Source organism: Camelus dromedarius, chromosome X (assembly GCF_036321535.1).
Source record: "Camelus dromedarius isolate mCamDro1 chromosome X, mCamDro1.pat, whole genome shotgun sequence".
In the NCBI taxonomy this organism is placed as follows: Eukaryota; Metazoa; Chordata; class Mammalia; order Artiodactyla; family Camelidae; genus Camelus; species Camelus dromedarius.
In genome coordinates, this window is record NC_087472.1 from 102703535 (window position 1) to 102726063 (window position 22529).

Sequence of the window (22529 nt, forward strand, 5' to 3'; positions counted from 1 at the left end):
CTTCGAGTACTATGTTGAATAAAAGTGTGGAGAGTTGGGCATCCTTGTCTGTTCCTGATCTTAAAGGAAAAGCTCTCAGCTTTCTACCATGGAGTATGATGTTAACTGTGGACTTGTCATATATGACCTTTATTATCTTGTGGTACATTCCACCTATACCCAATTTGTTGAGAATTTTTATCCCGCAATGATGTTGAATTTTGTCAAATGGTTTTTCTCCATCTATTGAGGCAATAATATGATTTTTCCCCTTCATTTTGTTAATATGGTATATCACATTTATTGATCTGTGTATGTTGAACCATTCTTGCATCCCAGGGATAAATTCCACTTGATCATGGTGTATAATCCTTTGAATGTACTGCTGAGTTTGGTTTGGTAATATTTTGTTGAGGATTTTTACATCTATGTTCATCAGCGATACTGGTCTGTAATTTTCTCATAGTGGCACATGAGTCCTTCTTAAGAGGGATTCTGGAGGAGTCAGAGTGAGAGTAGGAGGTGATGTGATGATGGAAGCAGATTTGTTGATGGATTTTGAAGATTCAGGAAGCAGCCAGAAGCCAAGGAATACTAAGGGCACTAGAAGGCTGGAAGACGAAAAGAAATGGCGACGAAAAGAAATGGCATCTCTCCAGAGCCACCAGCCCTGCAGCATATTCAACTTCTTGCCTCCAGTACTGTAAGAGAATAATACAGTTGTGTTTTTTTAAGTCATCAAATTTGTTACAAAAGCAATAGAAAACTAATACACTTCCTTGTACCCCTACAGATTTTTCTCTTAAAAAACTACTTGCATTCAAATTGTCCTCTCAACATTTCCTTCTGGGGGAATTCATACTCTAACACGCACCATCTTTGCTCTATGCTCCACCCCTTTTCTCACCCCAGGCCAAGTCCATATGTCTTTTCCTGGACAGTTGCTGGAGTGAGTCTCTACCAGCAACTATTGAAATAGTGAACCCACTACCAACACAGTCATGTTTTTTGATTTAATTAGAGCTTATGCATTCAGTATTCTCTTCACTTGGTCTGCTTATTTCTTTATCATAGCAAGTAAAACAGTAAAGGTATAGTCTGAAAGGAGATGTTGGTTCAAATGAAGTTAAGTCACTCCTGGAAGTTCAAAGTGACTGTGCACTCAATTTGATTTGAATAAAACTTATTTTCTTAATGATTTTGAAGAACTTTAAAGCACCTGTTCATCCAGTTCATATATTATACTGTATTTATGAAGGCAGGGGAGTGAGCATCTACTGTATTTGGAAATTACTTACAGAGACAGAATCAGTGACATGTGGCTTGAGTGGCAAGGGAACAGTAAGGGGTGTCAAGTAACAGTATCACTGGAAAAGCTGGAGGGACGGTATGAGCTAGACTGCCAGGGTCGGCTTTCACAGCGAACCGCAGACGGGGCTCCAGGGGCACTGTGGCCCCTACTGCCAGCTGAAGGCGCTTCTGGAGCGGGCCACTAGTAGAAAAGTGCTGCCTGGGAGCCTCCGCTGTGAGCAGGAAGCCACTTCTGCTGACTCGGGAAACGGCGGTGTCAGCTGCTGGCGTTGGAACCGGGCAGCCGCAGTTATGGTCTGTGTCCACAAAATGCATTTCTTACACCTGGCCTCTGCTTCTGCATCACTTGGTTCCAAATCCAGCATTGGATGAGTGCATCTGTTATGCAGAATCGAAATCTCATCCACAATTTTAGTTGTAAGGGAGTCTGGAAAACAGAGCTTGTGGCTTTCAGGTCTCTGTAAGCCAGGAAGGCACAGAAGGGGGCTGGAGCAGAAGTGAGCAAGCCAGTCCGCAAAACCCACTACCCTACGTGCTGGCAGCAATATTGGGACGATAAGAAGAAAAAAAGCATTTTGTTAAATGTTCCTAGGACTAGAAAACTGCATTAGGTCCAACAGCCCATTCCTCTTAATTGTGATTAATACTCTGTTACTATACTTTTTATGTAGCAATATTGGTTCTCCTTTGCTTAGGCTAGTATTTTGGTAAGCTTTAGTGAGCCCATTTTTAATATAAACTGCCTCAGGTCACAGATTGCAAGTTCTGCCTTTTATCTCTTCATGTGTCAGCCGCAGTGTTTCAGAGCCTGGGGGTGTTGGATAATACTGGCTGATGATCTTGAGCCTTGATTCCATAACCAAAGGGGAAAGTTTGTGAATTAATATAGAAATTATTTTGTTGAATTAGATCCTGGGGCTATTAAATTTGGAATTCTGCCCAACCACAGTAATTCTTCTGGGCTATTGCTATGCTGTGAATGCTTTGAGCATCCAGAATCCATGTTCAGGGGAAAGGAGGAGGAAGTGGTATGCTTTGGAGAGATGTGTGCATGAAGTCCTGTTTCAGTGAAGCTGAGGAACGTTGATGGAGGTGCTCACCATTTTTCCTTCTTTCTCGTCTCATCGTGTTTAATTTGCTGAAAGGTCTAGTTCCACTGGATGCTACAGTGGGGGAAAAGCAGCAATAACTGTTACTCATTTCATGGTTGTTTTGCCTCTGCTCCCCATGGAAAACATTGGGAGCCATCTGATAAATTTAGTTTTGTGAAAATAACATTTTAAAGGCAGATGGTGGTAGGCTTTTATAATTTTATCCCTGGCTTTTCATGCATGCATCTTCAAAGATTTTTGGATTGCAACTAGAAACCAAAACATAACTTTAGGAACATAGTTTAGCCATCAAATGGTTTTGAAAATAAACACTCAAATACGACTTGTGAAATGGGGTTCTTAGAAACAGCTCTAAGAGCAAGATGTTTCTTTTCAGGGAGCATCATCAGAGTTTGTGTCTTGCAGTATTTGGAATAACCATAGGGGATGTTGGCAAACCAACAGCAACATAAAATAACTAACATCTGGAAAGGTGGCAGCCGTGGGTTGGAAGGCTACCTCATAGGGTAACAGGTATGCAAGGTAACTGCTGGGGATCCTCTCCCTCCTCCTCCTCCCTCCCTCCCTCCTAGCCCCCTCCCTGTCGCTGTCACAGAGAGCATGTGGCTTACAAAGCCTGAAATGGTTTTACCCTTGGAGCGAGAAAGTGTGCAGACCCAGATCTGGAAACCCTGCTATTCAGAGTGCGGTACGAGGACCAGCTGCATCAGCGTCACCTATGAATGTATTAAATGTGCAAATTCTTGGGTCCCACCCCGGAAGAACTGAATCAGAAAGTTGAGGTGGCGGGGTAGACCCGGTCATCTGTTTTCACAAGCCTTCTGGACAATTTCTCATGTAGGCACGAATCTGAGAACCACTGTCTTAAAGAATCACACGGCCATTCCATCTGCTTTCTTTGATCACCAGGCAAATTCTGTGACAATGAAAACCTATCTCCACGAAACAATTCCTGGCTTCTGGCCAAGATGGAGTATCAGGGACCTAATTTATCCTCCTGCCTGAAACAAGAAGAAGCTGAACAATACCTACGAAACGATGGCCTTCCAGATACCAGGCATCGGGCTGTGAAGACCCACCCATGGCTAGTGAGGCAGTTATTACAGTAATTCTCAACAGAACCAAAGAATCCACACCCAGTGACCCATAACTCATTCTGAAGACGCGGCTGGCACAGGGTCCTCTGAAGGCGCAGCTCAGCTCCCCTGGCCAAGAGCAGCTCTTCCCCACAACCTTGCTGGGACCATCCGCTCGGGTCCTGAGGTCTCCTAAAGGCTGTGTTTCATTGCGGCTGTCCATTCAGCAGGGTAACGGATACGGGTGAGGACAGCAGGCGGAGGGAGGGAGTAGCTGTCCGTCCATTCGGTTATTCCATTTCATTCAATCAATCAGTGAACATTCCATGCTCATCGAAGTGTCTTTGATGCCCCCAGCACCGGGCTGGACGCCGGGGACTCAACGGCACGCTAGCACAGGCGTGGTCTACACTCTGATGGCGTTTCCCGTCTCTGGGGAGACAGACATTAGCCAGGTGGTCCTGAGCTCAGAAGAGCTAGAGGAGCAAAGCACGGGAACTGACTGAGGCTTCCGGAGGGGAACCGGGGACGGGTTCCACCCCTTAGATACGAAGGCTGAGTCTGAGGTCATCAGACACGGTTAGAGAGGGTGGTCCAGGACGCAGGAACAGGAACAGAAGCTCCGTGGTGGAAAGAGGAGGGCGCTCTCCCGGGCTCGGAAGCAGCCCGAACAGAGAGCGGGCTCAGTGCGGGCGGGGCCAGGAAGGGTCTAGTGGAGCCAGACCCACCCAGGGCTTTCCAGGCCGCCCGAAGGAGTCTGGACTTCATCCTCTGGATCCTGTGAGGCCACGGAGCGCCGTTAACCACGAGGAAGAGACTGGGGTTGTCCGAGATCCCCCTGGCCGGTGTGACGGGCACAAAGTGCATGTGCAGGCGAGGAGGCGCTCGCCGCGATAGCTCAGGAAAAGCGGGCAGGTGCTTGGACCGGGGCCGAGGCAGCGGAAGAAGACGACAGTGACGGGTCAGAGAGCGCGTTCCTGAGTACCACGGACGACTCCTCACTTTCTGCACCTAGACCCCGCGGGTGCTGTGGTGTTCCCTGAGCTGCGGTTGACCCCAGAGGGCGAGGCTGTGAGGACAAAGACGCTGAGCTGACTTTCAGGTGACCGGAGGCCGGCTGAAGGGAGGGTTTCTGGTAGGCGAGTGGCTATACGGCTCCGCAGGTCGGGAGTGCCGGTGTTGGGTGCCGTCAGCCCCTCCTGGACAGCCATGAAAACTTCCTGCGGTCAAGCATGCATGAGTGCATCACTGATCAGGTCAAAGTGCTTCAGACCCTCTGCTTTGCAAAGTACGGTCCTTGGACAAGCAGCACGAGCTTGGGAGACACGCAGCACTTTGGGCCGCGTCCCAGACTAGCGGACTCCGCATCTGCACCTTAACAAGCCCCCCAGGGGCGCACAGGAGAGTGTGAGAGGCCCATTTCCCTGCAATCAGAACTCTGGTGGTGGGTGCCCAGCAGTCTGCTGAAACAAGCCCTCCAGGTGACCCTGATGTAAGAACAACTGCTAGTCTAGGGTCAGGGCCATTAGAGACACAGTAGGCTATGGTCATCTTAATTCAAACTTTGAACAAAATTATGTTTCTTTCCATTTCAGAAGGCAATCTTCTGTGCAGTTCTTTAGATGAAAAGGCAGTGCTACCGGAACTCACTGTGGCTGAGGTCATCCTAATCAGAGTTGGGAAAATCCCCTTCAGGTGATTAACCACAAGGTAGGAATAGGAGGAAATGATCTCGTTTATTTATACCTGGTTCTGTATTAATCAACAAAAATTATTTTATTTTGATTCAGAAATGATTACAGATTATTATACAGATTACAGTGACAATACTAGCCAGTTTGAATCGATAAATGTTAATATTTGGCATATTTTTTTCTTTTTTAAATGAAGTACAGTTGACTTACAGTGATGTGTTTCTGGTTTACAGCAAAGTGATTGAGTTGTGCATGTCTATATTCTTTCTCATCTTTTCTATTATGGTTTATTATAGGATATTGAATATAGTTCCTTGTGCTCTACAGTAGAACCTTGTTGTTTATTTTATATAGAGTAGTTTGTATCTACAAATCCCAGACCCCCAATTTATCATTCCCCTCCCCCCTTTCCCTTTGGTAACAGTGTTTTGTTTTCTATGTCTGTCACTCTCTTTCTGTTTTGTAAATAAATTCATTTGTATCATTTTTTTAAATTTTCTACATATAAGTGATGATGTATTTGTCTTTCTCTGACTTAAATACTTAGTATGATAATCTCTAGGTCCATCCATGTTGCTGCAAATGGCATTATTTCATTCTTTTCTATGGCGGAGTAGTAGTCCACTGTGTGTATGTATTTGTGTGTTTGTATACACGTACACACACACACACATACACACATATATATATATACATACACCACATCTTTATCCAGTTATCTGTGGATGGACATTTAGGTCTCTTCCATGTCTTGGTTGTTGTAAATCATGCCTCTATGAACACTTGGGTGCATGTATCTTTTCAAATTACAGTTTTCTCCGGATACATGCCCAGGATTGCTGGATCATGTGGTAAGTCTAACTTTTTAGTTTTTTAAGGAATCTCCATACTGTTTTCGATAGTGGCTGCACCAAATTACATTCCCACTAACAGTGTAGGAGGGTTCCCTTTTCTCCATACCCTCCTCAGCATTTATTGTTTGTGGACTTTTTAATGAAAACCATTCTGACCACTATAAGGTGGTATCTCACTGTAGTTTTGATTTGCATTTCTCTGAAAATTAGTGATATTGAGCATTTTTTCATGTGCCTGTTGGCCATATGGATGTCTTTTTTGAAAAATGTCTATTTAGGTCTTCTGCTCATTTTTTGATTGGGTGGTTTGGTTTTTTGTTACTGAGTTGTACAAGGTTTTTCTATATTCTGGAAATTAAACCCATGTCAGCCACATCATTTGCAAATATTTTCTCTTAGTCCCTAGGCTGTTTTTTCGTTTTGTTTATGGTTTCCTTTACTGTGCAAAAACTTATGCATTTGATTAAGTCCCATTTGTTTGCTTTTGCTTTTATTTCTATTGTCCTGGGAGACTGACCTAAGAAAACATTGCTATGATTCATTTCAGAGAATGTTTTTCCTGTGTCCTCTTCTGGGAGTTTTATGGTGTCATGTCTTATATTTAAGTCTTTAAGCCATTTTGAACTTATTCTTGTGTATGGTGTGAGGGAGTGTTCTAACTTCATTGATTTACATGCAGCTGTCAGCTTTCCCAACACCACCGGCCAAAAAGACTGTCTTTTCTCCATTGTATCTTATTGTCTCCTTTGTCAAAGATTAATTGACTAAGTCTGTGGGTTTATTTCTGGGCTTTCTATCCTGTTCCATTGATCTGTGTTTGTTTTTGTGCCAATACCGTACTGTAGCTCTGTACTGTTGTCTGTAGTCAGAGGGTTATGCCTCCAGCTTTGAGGAACAAGAATGGTACTGCTGTGGCAATTCTGGGTCTTTTATGGTTCCATATAAATTTGAGGATCATTTGTTCTAGTTCTTTAAAAACTGTCCTGGGTAATTTAACAGGGATTGCATTAAATCTGTAGATTGTTTTGGGTAGTATGGCCATTTTAACAATATTAATTCTTCCAATCCAAGAGCATGGGATATCTTTCCATTTCTCTGAATCATTTTCAGTTTTCTTTATCAATGTTTTATAGTCTCAGCCTATAAGTGAAAATCCTCCTTGGTCAGGATTATTCCTAAGTATTTTTGTTTTTTATGTGACTTTAAAAGAGACTTTTTTTTTTACTTTCCCTTTCTGATATTTCATTGTTAGTGTAAAAAAAATGCAACACACTTCTGTATGTTCATATTGCATCCTGCTAGGTTGCTGAATTCATTTATCAGCTCTAGTAGTCTTTGGAGGCTTTAGGGTTTTCTACATATAATATGTTATCTGCATAGTGATAATTTTTTACCTCTTCCTTTCCAATTTGGATCCCTTTTCTTTCTTTTTCTTACTGAATTTTTTACCTCTTCCTTTCCAATTTGGATCCCTTTTCTTTCTTTTTCTTACCTGATTGCTGTGACTAGGACTTCCAATACGATGTTGAATAGAAGTGGTGAGAGTGGGCAGCCTTGTCTTGTTGCAGATTTTAGCAGGAAGGCTTTCAGCTTTTCACTGTTGAGTATTATGTTGGCTCTGGCTCCGTCATAAATAGCTTTTGTTATGTTGAGATATGTTCCCTCTATACCCACTTTGGTAAGAATTTTTATCATGAATGGATGTTGAATTTTATCAGATGATTTTTCTGCATCTATTAAGATGATCATGTGGTTTTTGTCTTTTCCTTTGTTAATGTGGCGTATCACATTTATTGATTTGTGTATGTTGAGTCATCCTTGTGACCCTGGGATGAATCCAACTTGATGATGGTCTATGATCTTTATTATGTATTGTCAGGTTCAGTTTGCTAGTATTTTATTGAGAATTTTTGCATCTATATTCATCAGAGGTATTAGCCTGTAATTTTCTTTTTTTTGGTTGTGTCTCTGTCTGGTTTTGGTATCAGGCTAATAGTTTCTGAATAGAATGACTTTAGGAGTATTCTCTCCTCTTCAGGCTTTTGGAAGAGTTTGAGAAGGATCGGTATGAGTTCTTTGTATGTTTTAGAATTCCCAGTGAAGCCATCTGATCTTGGACTTTTATTTGCAGGGAGTTTATTATAGATTCTATTTCACTTCCTGTGATTGGTCTATTCAAATCATCTATTTCTTCTTGATGTAGTTTTTGTGGAACATATATTTCTAGAGATATGTCCGTTTCTTCTATGTTGTCCAGTTTGTTGGCAGTTACATACTATTCTCTTACAGTTTTGTTTTTTCCCCTGCAGTATTGGTCGTTATTTCACCTCTTTCATTTCTTATTTTGTTTATTTGGGTCCTCTCTCTCTTCTTGGTGAGCCTAGTTCAGAGATTTGTTAATTTTGTTTATTCTTTCAAAAAAACCAGCTCTTGGTTTGAATGATTTTTCTTTTTTTTTTTTTAACGTTTTATTTCCTCTCTGATCTTTGTTCCTTTCCTTGTGTTGTCTTATTCTTTAGTTCTTCCCATATTGCGTACGATTGGCATAGATGTGTACAATATGATTCACAATTTTTAAATGTCATACTCCATATATAGTTATTATAAAATATTGGGTATATTTCCTGTGTTGTACAATTTATCCTTTTTTTCATTTTTCAGTTTAGGTAGAATTATTACAATTTGACTGCACATATACACAATATACTGCACATATCTTTTAAATTTACATATATGTACTCTTCGTTGTTTCTAAGAACGTTTAACACTTTAAACTCACATAATTATCAAAAGAATAAAGCCAACCACAAAATAAGAATTTAGAAAGATACATACACCCTGCTGTTAACAGCAACATTGTAATTGCCAAGATAGGGAAGCATCCTAAGTGCCCATCAATAGTTGAATAGATAATGAAGATGCAGCATATATATGTAATGGAATACAACTCACCCATAAGAAAAAAGGATATTTTGCCATTTGTAGCCCTTCATTCACTTTCTTTTTCCACTTCAAAAACCAGAATTTTAACTGGCATAAACATTTCCATTGCATCAAAAAGAACAAAATACCTAGAAATAACTAAGGTTACCTATACTCTGAAAACTGTTAAAACATTGATGAGGGAAATTGATGATGATGCAAAGAAATGGAAAGATATCTTGTGCTCTTGGATTGGAAGAATCAACATTATCAAGATGGCCATGCTACCCAAAGCAATCTGCAGATCCAGTGCAACCCCCGCCAAATGTGACACAACATCTGTCACAGAACTAGAACAAACAATTCTAAAATTTATACAGAACCATAATAGACCCCAAATTGCCAAAGCAATCTTTTGTAGGTCTTTTTTTTTTTTCTCTCTCTTTTTGTTCTCTTTTCTTATGGTTTGATAGCTAGAGAAGGTCCTTTAACATTTGTTGTAAAGCTGGTTTGGTGGTGCTGAAATAGTTTAGCTTTTGTTTATCTGTGAAGCTTTTGATTTCTCCATCAAGTCTGAACGAGAGCCTTGCTGGATAGAGTATTCTTGGTTGTAAGTTTTCCCCTTGCATCACTTTAAATATATCCATGCCACTCCCTTCTGGCCTGTAGAGTTTCTGCTGAAAACTCAGCTAATAACCTTATGGGAGTTCCCTTGTATGTTACTTGTTGCTTTTCTCTTGCTAATTTTAATATTTTCTCCTTATCCTTAATTGTTGTCAATTTGATGACTGGGTGCCTTGGTGTGTTCCTCTTTGGGTTAATCCTGTGTAGAACTCTCTGTGCTTCCTGGACTTGGGTGACTATTTCCTTTCTCAAGCTGGGGAAGTTTTCAGTGATTATCTCTTCAAAAATTTTCTCAGGTCCTTTCTCTCTCTCTCCTCTTTCTGGGACCCCTATTATGCGAATATTAGAGCGCTTCATGTTTCCCAGAGTTCTCTTAAACTATCCTCATATCCTTTTTTATTCTTTTTTTCTTTTTTCTGTTCTGAAGTAGTGATTTCCACTAATCTGTCTTCTAGCTCACTGATCTGTTCTTCTGTCTCATTTAGTCTATTCTTGGTTCCTTCTAGTGCATTGTTCATTTCAGTGATTTCATTCTTCAACTCTGTTTGGGTATTCTTTATATTTTCCAACTCCTTGCTAAAAACTTCATTCTGTACACTTCTCTCGAGTTCTCTGGACATCTTCACCACTGTTACTTTAAACTTTCTCAGATAAATTGCCTATCTCCTCATCACTTACTACTTCTGGGATTTTGTTGTGCCTTGGCCTGGGAGATATTCCTCTGATGCTTCATATTGTGTATCTTTCTATTTGTATTTTTAGGTAGGTTGGTTACGTTCCTCGACCTTGGAGAGGTGGCCCTCTGTGGGAGATGTCCTATGAATCCCAGCAGTACATGCCTCTCTTGTCACCCAAGGGCCAGGGTCCAGCTGGTCCTAATGTAGAGTCTGGCCTGTGTTTGTGCATTCCTTCCACAGGCTTTGGGATATCTGCCCCTGGTGGATGAGGCTGGACGACAGGCTTATGCAGGTTTCCTGGCAGGAGGAGCCTGCCCACTGCTGGGTAAAGCTTGGTCCTGGACCTCTGGTGGGTAGGGCTGTGTCTAGAGGCCTTTGTGGCTCAGGAAGTCTGCTGATGGGTGTGGCTGTGTTCCCACCCTGCATGTTGTTTGGTCTGAGGCTTCCCTACAGGCTGCTGGGTGGGGCTGGGTCTTGGTGCTAATGATCCAATCAAGATGTCAGCCTCCAGGAAAGCTCATGTAGATGAACACTCCTGGAATGTCTGCCACCAGCTTTTATGTCCCCTGAATGAGCCACAGCTGTCCCCCACGTCCCCAGGAGACCCTTCAAATCCAGCAGGCAGGTCTGGCCCAGGCTCCTGTGAAATCACTGCCTCTGCCCTTAGACCTGGCACATGGGAGAGTCTGTTTGTGTGCTTCCCAAGAGAGTGAAGTCTCTGTTTTCCCCAGTCCCGTGGGGCTCCTGGAGTTAAGCCCCCCTGGCCTTCAAAACCAAATGTCCTGGGGTCTCCTCATCCCAATGCCAGAACCCCAGGATGGGGAGCCTGATGTGGGGCTCAGAGCTCTCACTCCTGTGGAAGGGCCTCTGTGACTTAATTACTCTTCAGCTTGTGGGTCGCCCACCCAGGGGTTAGGGCCCAATTATATCGCGAGCATGCCCCTCCTACTGTCCTGCTGTGGTTTCGTCTGTGTTTCCAGTTGAAGACGATCTTATTTGCTAGGTTCCAGTCTTTTCTCAATGGTTGTCTAGCAGTCAGTTGTTTCATTGTAGTTGCAAGAAGTGAGCTCGTGGTTCTACTACTCTGCCATCTTGACCAGAAATCTGCAATTCATCCTTGTAGCTTATTGTATATACATAAGTTTTTACCCAATGTATTTATTCTTTGCCCCAGTAATCCCATCTCTTGACATTGCTCCTAGATACGTATGTATATGAAAGGCCATGTGTAGGCGATTACTCATTGCAGTGTCTCAAAACCTAGCATCCAGCAATAGAGGCCTGTTTTATTGGAACATACTCATGCCCAATCATTTATGTATTATCAAAGGCTGCTTTTGTGCTACAGGGAGGATTTGAGGGGTTATAACAGAGATTATGTGGCCCACAAAACCTAAAATACTAACTATCTGGCCCTTAAAAAAAAAAAAGCTTACTGACCCCAGTTCTAAATGATTCCATTTAACAAAAATCTCACACATACTTGTATAGTAGATGCAAATACAAGTACAAAACAGTTAAAATAGAAAATTGTTACAAAGGAAACAGGTTTAAACCATGAGCTTCACTCTTGAGAATGCGCAAGAGATGGATGGTGTTCTTTTTCAGTTTGACAATCCTTCCCCTCAAGAGAGAAAAGACGGAAGCAAGATTGCTTCATTTTTAATGTATCTGACAAGGATTCGTTGGATGTATACTCCAGGGACTGCAGGATGCAGAGAGCATGATCCTTCTTCTTGGGAGCTCACAGTCTTACGAGGGAGTCAGACATGTTAAATAATTACAATACAAAATGATGAGTGCTATAAGAAAGAGAAGGAAAAAGTGCCATGGGAGCAACAGTGGCAGCAGAAAATGTGTGAATCTGCTTCAGGCCTTTAAAAAAAAGATCATGCATTGTAACAGAGAAACTATTTACAAAAGGGTGTCAAGTTGAAATAAAAATTGCCAATGAGATAGGTTTATTCTTTCTGAGCAATGAGGGTAGTCAGAGAACATTTGCCTAATTCAAAACCCAAACAAAATATTTAGCCACAAGAATATTACTGTATCCTTTTTTTTTTTTTCTCTTCAGGGGTCTAACTTTACATAGCTAGATTTGTTTTTTAAATTTTGACCTATTCAAACTTTTATAGTAAGTCATGTGATGCTTCATGAAAATGAAATCTGCATCTTATTTGTCCTAGGCATTTTACACAGAAGCAAAATGTATCTTTTTCCTCTTTTGGTTTACCATAGGCTTAGCACATAATAGAAGCATATCATTCATCAGTGTGTTTAAAAATGGAGAGTATTCATGTGAATGGAGGGAGATGAGAAACCACTGGCTTCACTTCCTGTGGAGGGAGATGAGAAACCACTGGCTTCACTCCTGTGTGCTGAGCTTTCATTTTCACTTTAGGTTAGTTCATACTGCTTGTTTTGGACACTATTCTAATGGAAGTTTCCTTAGTATTGCTCAGATATGGAACCTAAGGCAAAGACGTATGACAGAAGTGGATACACAAATTAGAAAGTTCAGGTTCACCCTGTTTCCTTGATTGACTCCTTTTGTTCCTGCAGACCAACTCTCCACCCTTTCTACTCTTCTTTCTGGACCAAAAGGCTCACTTGCATGGATTCCATGAATGTGCTCTGGGTTCCAGTTGGGTTCAACCAACAAGAAGCCCCGGCTGATCACAGGAAGGGAAAAAAGTGAAGTTCTGGGTAATTGTTTCCCCACTTCTTCCAGTAGGAACATCATAAGCTGCAGCCCGCCACTGAAGGAAGGACTGGAGCCAATTTCACTTGACTCTCACTGTGTACAGGTTCCAGTAACTGCCTTCCTGTTGGCTCTTCTCTGCCCTGTTGTTACTGGCCTTGGGGGCACTTCATCATTCCTGGTGATTTCCCTATAACCTCCAACATGTTTTTCAATAGTTTCTTTATAAAACTCTCCTCTTATTAGCCCAGCTAACTGTACTGTGCCAGGGAATTGAGGGATTCAGAATATTCCTATAAGGTTGTTTTGCAAATCAAAAATCTTAAACGCATGAAGGAACTTACTAGAGAGATCAAGATGGACAAATAGAAGGACATGGAGTTCACCTTCTCCCACAAGTACATCTACATGTGGAACAACTCTCACAGAATACCTGGTGAATACTGGCAGAAGAGCTCATACAACCAAAGCTGCAAGAAAGGTCACATAACCAGGTAGGACGGAAAAAAAAAATTGTAATGGGACATGTGCCCCCTGGCAGGTAGCTGTGAAAGAGGGAATGTTCCCTCACCTGGGAACTCCCTTAACTTGCTGGGGATCAACCAGGACAGAAAGAGAGCTTTCGAGGCTCAGAGGAGAGTGCAGCAATGGGCTTGCAGCAGGCAGAACAGAAATAGACCAGCATCGATGGTTCTGGATACCTCACTGCACTTCCCAGCCTGAGACGCATGTCTGCTAGTGCCCACGGGGGCTGGGTGCTGAAACTCGGGCTTCAGTCAACAGATCCAGGGAGAGGAGTAGGGTTGGCTGCTTGGACATAGCCTGAAGGGGCTGGAGTGTGGTCCAGGCCACGACCAGGGATATATGCAGGACAGAGCCTAGGTCCACCATAGAAGCCCCGTTGTTAACATGCACTTGCAGGAAGAAATGGGGTCCTGCCATAGCAGCCTCATTCTTGGCATGCTCACAGCAGGCATGCCTCCACCATTCCGAGCTCTGGGACTGAGCAAGCACCCACCAGTTGCCCACACAAGAAGGCAGGGCTGAAATCTGAGCCCTGTCCCAGCAGTTCTGCCACCCCCAGAGCTACATGCCACTTGTGCATTTGTAAATTCCTCACCTGCAGGACACCGGAGTGGACTATTGGTAGTCCCATGGCTGGGTAGGTCCTGTGTTAGTGGTTGCGGGCTTTGCCAAGGTCAGGGTCTGGGCTGTTCTCAAGCTCCCATGGTGGTCTCAGTCAGCAGATCTGTGCCAACAGATCTTTACTAGTGCCTTAGTGAGCACAGGGCCTGAGGGTAACATGAGCTGATTGCCTGCATTCCCACACTTGAGGTGGGGCCAACAACAGAGTACTTTCTGAGCCCACACAGTGGGTGACAGGTGACACCACAGAGCATGTTTCATGGTGGACAGTTCCTGTGGAGGAATACTCAGTAGCTCCTCTCCCAGTGAGAGTGTTCCAGTCCCACCTACCTCACACTGCAGCTCAGAAACGGATCTGAGGGCTTCTGCTCCCAACAACTGGGGTGCAGACCCTACCCCTGATAGGGCTGTGACCACCACAGAGCAAAGAGGAAGCCCTGCCCAACATCCAGTGCAGGGTCTGGGCACAACACAAATTATGCCACCTATCAAGGGGATAATGGCCAGCACACATGGAGGAAAGACATGTCAGTCATCCATACTAAGAACAGCCGTTGCACCAAAAATATTAGGCTCTATAGAGGGATGCTCCCAGATAAGAAGAGTCCTTTAAGACCACAGTAGGTAACTGTTTCTCCTAAACTCAGAGTCAGAGAAAAGTAAGTAAAATGAAAAAGCAGAGGAACCATTTGAAATTAAAAGATCAAGAGAATTCCCCTGAAAGAACAAACAGTGAAACAGACCTCTCCAGTCAAATAGACACTGAGTGCAAAAATGAGGTAAAAATACTGAAGGAATTAAGAAAGGCTATCAATAGAAATGCAGATTACTGTAAAAAGGGACTAGAAATTATCAAGAGGAGCCAATTAAAATTAGAAAACTCATTTGCTGAGACAAAAGCTGAGCTACAGGCAGTGATAGCAAACTGAATAATGCAGGAGAGTGAATGAGTGATCTGGAATATAGAGTAACAGAAATCACGCAGTCAGAACAGCAGAAAAGAAAAATGAAAGAAATAAAAGCAGTATGAGTTCTAAAAGGGAAAAACCTGGAACTTCTGATACTCTATCCAGCAAGATCATCATTTAGAATAGGAGACAGCTTCTCACACAAGCAAAAACTCAACCAATATAGCAACCTACTCTAAAAGAAGTATTGACTCTAAGTAGAAAAGAAACAAGAATCTATAGGAAAGAGAAAATCAGGACTGGAATATAAGTCACTTAAATAAGCCAGTACACAGATTAAAAAATATTTTTTGTGTGTGAAAGCACTAACCACAATGAACAGCAAAAGGAGAAACTTAAAGATATAAAAGAGATGCAACACTGATAAAAGACAACACTAAACTGACTATATACTTCAATGAAAAAGATGTAAAAGAGGACACAAAAATAAAATGTGGGGGAGAGTAAGAAAATATAGATTTGTTTTTAGAATGTATTTGAGCTTGCATGACTACCAGTCTAAAGCAAGTAGCTATAGTAATGAGTTAATGTATTTGAAAAAGAGGGTAACCACAAATCAAAAACATACACTAGAATCATAAAAACCAAAAAGAAAGGAACAAAGAAATACAAAGTCAACTGGAAAACAAGGTTTAAGATGGCAATTAATACCTATCAATTACCTTAAATGTCAATAGACTAAATGCTCCCATCAAGACAGAGTGGCAGATTGGATAACAAAACAAGAGCCTACAGTATGCTGCTTACCAGAGACCCACTTTAGAGAGAAGGACACACATAGACAAAGTGAGAGGATGGAAAAAGATATTTCATGCAAACAGAAATGACAAGCCAGGGGTAAGCAATACTCCTCTCAGACAAAATAGACTTTAAAACAAAAGCCCCCCAAAAAGATAAAAGGGACATTATATAATGATAAAAGGATCAATACAAGAAGAGGATATTACCCTCATTAAAATGTTTGTATCCAATATAGGAGCACCTAAATAAAACAAATACTGATAGACATAAGAGCAGAAACTGATGAGACAATAATATTAGGAGACTTTAACACCCCCACTGACATCAATGGACAGATCTTCCAGAGAGTGTATCATTAAGGCAACAGAGATCCTAAATGATACAACAGAACATCCAAATAAACCAGAAAACACATTCTCCTCAAGTGCACATGGGACATTATCTCAGATAGACACATACTAGGACACAAAACAAGCCTCAACAAAATTTAAGATAGAAATTATTTCAAGCATCTTTTTGACCACAATGCCCTGAAACTAGAAATCAACCACAGAGAGAGAAATGAGAAAAAACGATTACATGGAGACTAAACAGCATGCTACTTAAAAACTAATGGGTCAATGATGAACTCAAAGAGGAAGCTAAAAAATACCTTGAGACAAATGACAATGACTACACAACCATACAAAATCTACAGGATGTGGCAAAAGCAGGCCTAAGGGAAGTTCATAGCAACACAGGCCTTCCTCAAAAAACAAGAAAAATCTCAAACAACCTAACCTACCACCTAAAAGAATGATAAAAAGAACAAACAAAACCAAAAGTCAGCAGAAGCAAGGAAATAATAAAGATCAGAGAGAAAATAAATGAAGTCAAAATTTAAAAAATAAAAAAATACCAATAAAACCAAGAGCTGTTTTTTTTTTTTTTTGAAAGAGTAAACTAAATCAACAAACCTCTGGCCAGGCTCACCAAGATGAAAACAGAGGACCCAAATAAACAAAATTAAAAATCAAAGGGAAATAACTAATACTGCAGAAATACAAAAAACTATTATATGATGAACAATTATATGTCAACAAATTGGACAACATGGAAAAATGATCAAGTTTCTAGAAACATACAGGCCACCAAAACTGAATCAAGAAGAAATAGGTAAGTTAAACACACCAATCACTAGAAGTGAAATAGAATCTATAATAAACTCCCTGCAAATCAAAGTCCAGGATCAGATGGCTTCAGCGGGGAATTCTGCAAAACAAGGAACTTATACCAATCCTCAAACTTCCCAAAGACTGAAGAGGAGGAAACACTGCCAAAGTCATTCTATCAAACCACTATCACTTTGATACCAAAACCAAAGACACTACCAAAAAAGAAAATTATAGGCCAATATCTCTGAGGAATATACATGCAAAAATTCTCAATGAAAGATTAGCAGACCAAATCCAACAATACATATAAAATAGATAAACAAGCTTATACTGTATAGCACAGGGAACTGTATTCAATATCTTACAGTAACTTATGGTTAAAAAGAATATGAAAAGGAATATATTCATGTTCCTATATGACTTAAGTATTGTGCTGTACACCAGCAATTGACAGAACATTGTAAACTGACTATACTTCAATAAAAATACAAAAAAATTAACTCAAAATGGCTTTAAAGACTTAAACAAAAGACAAGACACTATAAACCTCTTAGAATAAAAAGGCAAAACATTATCTGACTTAAATATTAGCAATGTTCTCCTAAGGCATTCTATCCAGGCAAGATAAATAAAAGCAAAAATAAATGGGACCTAATTAAACTTACAAGCTTTTGCACAGCAAAGAAACCATAAGCAAAACAAAATGACAACCTACAGAATGGGAGAAGTATCTGCAAATGAGACTGACGAGGGGTTAATTTCTAGAATATATAAACAACTCATACAAATTAGTAACAAAAACCCCCCAAACAACCCAGTCCAAAAATGGGCAGAAGACCTAAACAAGCAATTCTCCAATGAAGAAATACAAATGGTCAATAGGCACATGAAAAAATGCTCAGTATCACTAATTATCAGAGCAATGCAAACCAGAACTACGATGAGGTATCACATCACACTAGTCAGAATGACCATCATTGAAAAGTTCACCAACAGTAAATGCTGGAGAGACTGTGGAGAAAAGGGAACCCTCCTACATTATTGGTAAGAATGTAGTTGGTGCAGCCATTATGGAAGACAGTTGGAGATATCTCAAAAGACTGAAAATAGACTTACCATATGATCCAGCAATCCCACTCCTGGGCATATATCTGGAGGGAACTCTAATTCAAAAAGATAAGTGCACCCCAATGTTTGTAGTAGCACTATTTACAATAGCCAAGACATGGAAACAACCTAAATGTCCATCAACAGATGACTGGATGAAGAAGCAGTGGTATATTTATACAATGGGATACTACTCAGCCATAAAAGATAATAAAATAATGCCATTTGCAAAAACATGGATGGACCCAGAATTGCCTGGAGACTGTCATTCTAAATGAAGGAAGCCAGAAAGAGAAAGAAAAATACCGTATGATATCACTTATATGTGGAATCTAAAAAAAATACAAAACACAAATGACCTTATCTACAAAACAAAAGGACTCAAAACATAGAAAACAAACTTACAGTTACCAAGGGGATAAGTGGGTGGGAAGATATAAATTGGGAGTTCAAGATTTGCAGATACAAACTACTATATATATAAAACAGTTAAACAAGTTTATACTGTAGAGCACATGAACTATATTCAATATCTTGTAGTAACCTATAATTAAAAAATGAAAACAATTATATGTATGACTCAACTATTATGCTGTACACCAGAAATTGACACAGAAACTAAACTGATTATACTTCAATAACAAAAATAAATTAAGGACAGAAATGACAACTAACCACTCTGGGGCGTCTGAGGAATAATAATCAGCCTTGCTTCTAAGTCAAAACCAAAAATGGACTCCCCCCTCCCCCCAAAAAAACCTCCACAAAAACAAAGAATAAACCCTTTTACCTATGTATTTCTTTTGTTGAAGTATAGTTGATTTACAATATCATATTAGTTTCAGATGTACAGCATGGTAATTCAGTATATGCACAGATTATACTCCAAAATGTTGTTACAGTAATAATAAACTTATATAGCCAAAAAAAAAAAAATTCTTTTAAAATAACACCCAGAAAAGTAAAATACTTAGGAATAAATCTGACCAAGGAGGTGAAAAACATATATGGAGATCTACAGAACATTGATTGAGGAAATTAAAGATGACTTAAAGAAATGGAAAGATAGCCCATGCTCTTGGATTGGAAGAATTAATACTGTTGAAATGGCCATACTACCCAAAGCAATCTACAGATTTAATGTGATCTCTATCAAATTACCCAGGACATTTTTCACAGAACTAGAACCAATAATCCTAAAATTTATATGGAATCACAAAAGACCCAAAACTGCCAAAGCAGTTTTGAAGAAAAAGAACAAAGCTGGAGGAATAAACCCTCCCAGACTTCAGACAATACTACAGAGCTATAGTAATCAAAACAGCATGGTATTGGCACAAAAATAGACATATGGATCAATGCAACAGAATAGAGAGCACAGAAATAAACCCAAAGAGTCACAGTCAATTAATCTTCTACAAAGGAGGCAAGAATATACAATGGAGAAAAGACAGTCTCTTCAGCAAGTGGTATTGGGAAAAACCAGACAGCCACATATAAATCAATGAGGTTAGAACACTCCCTCACACCATAAACAAAAATAAATTCAAAATGGCTTAAAGACTTAAATATGACAATACACTGTAAATCTCCTAGAAGAAAACATATCTGTCTGTCTGTCTATCTCCGGAGGGAACTCTAATTTGAAAAGATACATGCACCCCAATGTTCATAGCTGCACTATATACAACAGCCAAGTCATGGAAATAACCTAAATGTCCATTAACAAAGGACTGGATAAAGAAGCTGTGGTATATTTATTCAATGTAATACTACTCATCCTCAAAAAAGAGTAAAATAATGCCATTTGCAGCAACATGGATGGGTCTGGAGATCATCATTCTAAGTGAAGTAAGCCAGAAAGAGAAAGAAAAATACCATATGATATCACTCATATGTGGAATCTAAAAAAAATGACAAATGAACTTACCTAAAAAACAGAAACAGACTCACAGACATAGTAAACAAACTTACGGTTATTGGCAGAGGAGGTAGGAAGTGATAAATTGGGAGTTTGAGATTTGAAAATATTAACTACTGTATATAAAATTGATAAACAAATTTCTTGTGTATAGCACAGGGAACTATATTCAAAATCTTATAGTAGCCTATAATGAAAAATATGAAAATGAATATATGTATGTATACATATGATTGAAACATTATGCTGTACACCAGAAATCAACACATTGTAACTGACTATATTTCAATTAAAAAAGAGATAAAAGAAATAGATAATTTGAGCAGACCAATCACTAGAAGTGAAATAGGATCTATAATAATAATAACAACTCCCTGCAAATAAAAGTCCAAGACCAGATGGCTTCACTCAGGAATTGTACCAAACATACAAAGAACTTACACTCATCCTTCTCAAACTCTTCCAGAAGTTTGAAGAGGAGGGAACACTCCCAAAGTCATTCATGAAGCCACTATCATCACCCTGATGCCAAAATCAGACAAAGACACTTCCAAAAAAGAAAACTATAAGCCATTATCTCTGATGAATATAGATGCAAAAATTCTCAACAAAATATTAGCAGACCAAATCCAGCAACACATAAAAAAGATCATATACCATGATCAAGTTAGATTCATTCCAGTCACAAGGATGGCTCAACATACACAAATCAGTAAATGTGATATGCCACATTAACATAAGAAAAGGACAAAATTCACACGATCATCTCAATAGATGCAAAAAAAAAAAAGCATTTGATAAATTCAACATCCATTCATGATAAAAACTCTTACCAAAGCGGGTATAGAGGGAACATATCTCAATATAATAGCTCTGTATGACAAACCCACAGCCAACATAATACTCAGTGCTGAAAAGCTGAAAGCGTTCCTGCTAAAATCTGCAACAAGACAAGGCTGCCCACTCTCACCACTTCTATTCAACATTGTATTGGAAGTCCTAATCACAGTTATCAGATAAGAAAAAGAAATGAAAGGGATCCAAATTGTCAATATATGCACGTGTCATGATACTGTATATAGAAAACCCTAAAGACTCCATACAAAACTACTTGAACTGATCAATAAACTCAGCAAGATAGCAAGATACAAGATTGACATAACAGAAATCTGTTGCATTTCTGTACACCAACAATAAAAAGGGACAGTAAAAAGACAATCTCTTTTAAAGTCACTTCAAAACAAAAAAACAAAACCAGGAATAAACCTGACCAAGGAGGTGAAAGACTTATAGGCTGAGACTATAAAACATCGATAAAGAAAACTGAAAATGATTCAGAGAAATGGAAAGATATCCCATGCTCTTGGATTGGAAGAATTAATATTGTTGAGATGGCCATACTTCCCAAAACAATCTACAGATTTAATGCGATCCCTATTAAATTACCCAGGACAGTTTTCACAGAATTAGAAAAAATAATCCTCAAATTTATATGGAACCATAAAAGACCCAGACTTGCCAAAGCAGTACTGTTCTTGTTCCTCAAAGCTGGAGGCATAACCCTTCCAGGCTTTGGACAATACTACAGAGATACAGAGTAATCAGAACAGTGTGGTACTGGCACAAAAACAGACGTATGGATCAATGGAACAAAAAAGAGTACCGAGCCCAGAAATAACCCCACACACTTATAGTCAATTAATCTTTGACAAAGGAGACAAGAATATACAATGGAGAAAAGATAGTCTCTTTGGCCAGTGGTGTTGGGAAAGCTGACAGCTGCATGTAAATCAATGAAGTTAGAACACTCCCTTACAACATACACAAGAATAAACTCAAAATGGCTTAAAGACTTAAATTTAAGACATGACACCATAAAACTCCTAGAAGAGAACACAGGAAAAACATTCTTTGACATAAATCGTAGCAATGTTTTCTTAGGTCAGTCTCCTAGGACAATAGAGATAAAAGGAAAAATAAGCAAATGGGACTTAAATTCATAAGTTTTTGCACAGTAAAGGAAACCATAAACAAAATGAAAAGACAGCCTATGGACTGGGAGAAAATATTTGCAAATGATGTGGCTGACAAGGGTTTAATTTCCAGAATATATAAATAGCTCAGACAACTCAAAAAAAAAACCCAACCCAATCAAAAAATGGGCAGAAGACCTAAATAGACATTTCTCCAGAGACATACAGATGACCCATAGGCACATGAAAAGATGTTCAACATTACTAAATATTAGAGAAATGCAAATCAATATTACAATTAGGTATCACCTTATACTGGTCAGAATGGCCATCATTAAAATGTCTACAAATAATAAACGATGGAGAGGGTGGGAGAAAGGGGAATCTTCCTACACTGTTGGTGGGAATGTAGTTTGGTGCAGCCACTATGGAAAACAGTATGGAGATTCCTTAAAAAACTAAAAATAAGAGTTATCGTATGATCCAGCAACCTCACTCCTGGGCATGTATCCAGATAGAACTATTTCAAAAAGACACATGCACCCCAATGTTCACAGCGGCACTATTCA

General features: G+C 39.9%; 1 protein-coding gene across 1 annotated transcript in view; it reads right to left on the reverse strand.

Annotated features, from left to right (window-relative positions):
• Positions 1-619: 619 nt before the first annotated feature.
• The window catches only part of GRPR (gastrin releasing peptide receptor), a 169761-nt gene continuing 147851 nt past the window's right edge, over positions 620-22529 (reverse strand). Inside the window, exons 17-18 of the mRNA XM_064483381.1 lie at positions 2391-2453; positions 620-680 (exon numbers count right to left, since the gene is read on the reverse strand). The gene's annotated coding sequence lies outside the window, so the exon portion shown is untranslated. The remainder of the gene's footprint in view (positions 681-2390; positions 2454-22529) is intronic.